Genomic DNA, 1,900 nt, shown 5'->3' on the forward strand with positions numbered 1-1,900 from the left:
TAACCATTTGCGCCACCCCACCCAGAGACTCGGGAAAGGGGTAGGCACAGTGATTTCCAAGATCTACAGAGCCCAAGGTCAATGTTTGAAGTCACAGATTCCAGTGGCCCCAGCCAGCCATGGCAGCCAGCCCTAATGTGAATGCTCCCTGCAAGCCAGAACTGACCTCTCCAGCCATGATCACATCCAAGCTCATTCCCACATTCCACCCCTAGTAAAAGAAGTATCAACATCAACATTTTACAGCTGAGGAAACGGAGGCACAGAGAGGCCAACAAACCTGCTCAAGGCAACACAGCCAGCAAGCAGCCAAGCTGCGTTCGTCCTCAGATCTGCTGATTCCAGACGTTCTGCACCTCCCTTGGGTGGTACTGAGTGTTGGCCTCTTCTGCAGACCTTTTCCCAACAGGTGGCAGTTCTAGCTCACATTCAGAACTTTCTGAAATGACTAGGGAAGCCTTCCTCAACCCTAATTTTTCTTCTTCCCCACCCGGCAGCCGTTTCCTCCTGGATCCAGTCTGCGTAGGGCCCTCCCACCTTTTAGCCACATCCTCGCTGATTCCACTTTGATGAGGAATCAACACAGATTCCTAGGCTCCCAGCACCCTTTGTGAGGCTCTAGATCTGCATTTCATAAGTTCCCCTGGAGGTTCTGATGCATGTGCAGGGGACAAGGGAGCCCCAGGAGCCCCATTGCCGCCTGTCTCTAAAGGCCTTGCTAAAGGGGAGCACAGGGGTCCTATCCAGGGCCCAATGAGCGTCTCTGTCATCCTGGGTTACCTGCTCAGATGCCGACCAAAGGAATCTCCTTCCCTGGCCACTTGTAGCTGGACCTCTCTGACACAGCGGGGATTAATTGGCTTGCTGGCAGCCAGACCGCATGCAAAGGATTAGCAGGTACCAAATGAGGGTGGGGTGGAGGAGAGGAGGTTGATGCCTAGGGAGCCAGTTGCTCCTCCTCCCAGAGACCAGCAGGGACCTGGACCCCAGGCAGGGAGCCCACAGGTTTGGAGCACACCTTGGCCAAGCCCCAGAGAGGCTGATGGGAGGATGGCAGCTTAGAGTCCTCATGCGATTCTGGGAGACTCCTCAAGGTGGCAGGGGCCTGTCAACTCTTAGCAAAAGTGGTGGGTGGCTCATGCCACTGGTTCCTCAGGCCTAGTGCTGGAAGTCAGGCAGGTTCTCTTTGGCCTGGAGCCTTCTGTTGCTTGGACAGGGCCCCAGCCACTTGTGTTGGGTGCCGCTTGAATGGCCTTGGTCCCTGGGCCTCTAGGAAGGGATGACGGACTGTCTCTAAGCCCACCCTGTGCACTGGGGTCAGATCTGAGAGGGGAAAAAAGGGGAAGGGCCTGAATGGACTGTGATGAACAGAGGGTCTGTGAGGGAAGGTGCCCAGAGAGGAGGGCTCAGTGAGGTGACAGGATTCAGTGTGGGGTGGGGGGTGGAAGGATGTTCAGCAAAACAGCAGATACTTGATTGGCTACAATATTTCTTAAGCTCTGCCTCTGTGCCCAGCAGCGTGCCAGCCTCAGCCCATTGATCAAGACAGACATAGGCCCTGCCCTCATGGAGTTTACATTCTAACACCCAGACACGGAAAAGATTCCCGTACCAAACGAAGCCTGTTGTCATTGAGTCAACTCTGACTCATAGCAACTGTATAGGCCAGAGGAGAATGGCCTCATAGGACTTCTAGACTGCACTCTTTATGGGAGCAAATCCCAGGTCTTTTCTCCCAGGAAGTCCTTGGGTGGGTTCAAGCTGCCCAACAGTTAACTATTGCACTACCGGGGCTCCTCGATTAAGATGAGCCATTTTTCAATGCAGGCTATGGCTTTCTACCCCCACCCCAACAGCTTTATTGAGACTTAATTTACATACCATAAAAATTCACCCCTTT

This window comes from Orycteropus afer, unplaced genomic scaffold, assembly GCF_000298275.1.
Source record: "Orycteropus afer afer isolate SDZICR_OR568_19922 unplaced genomic scaffold, OryAfe1.0 scaffold00009, whole genome shotgun sequence".
NCBI classification, from domain to species: domain Eukaryota; kingdom Metazoa; phylum Chordata; class Mammalia; order Tubulidentata; family Orycteropodidae; genus Orycteropus; species Orycteropus afer.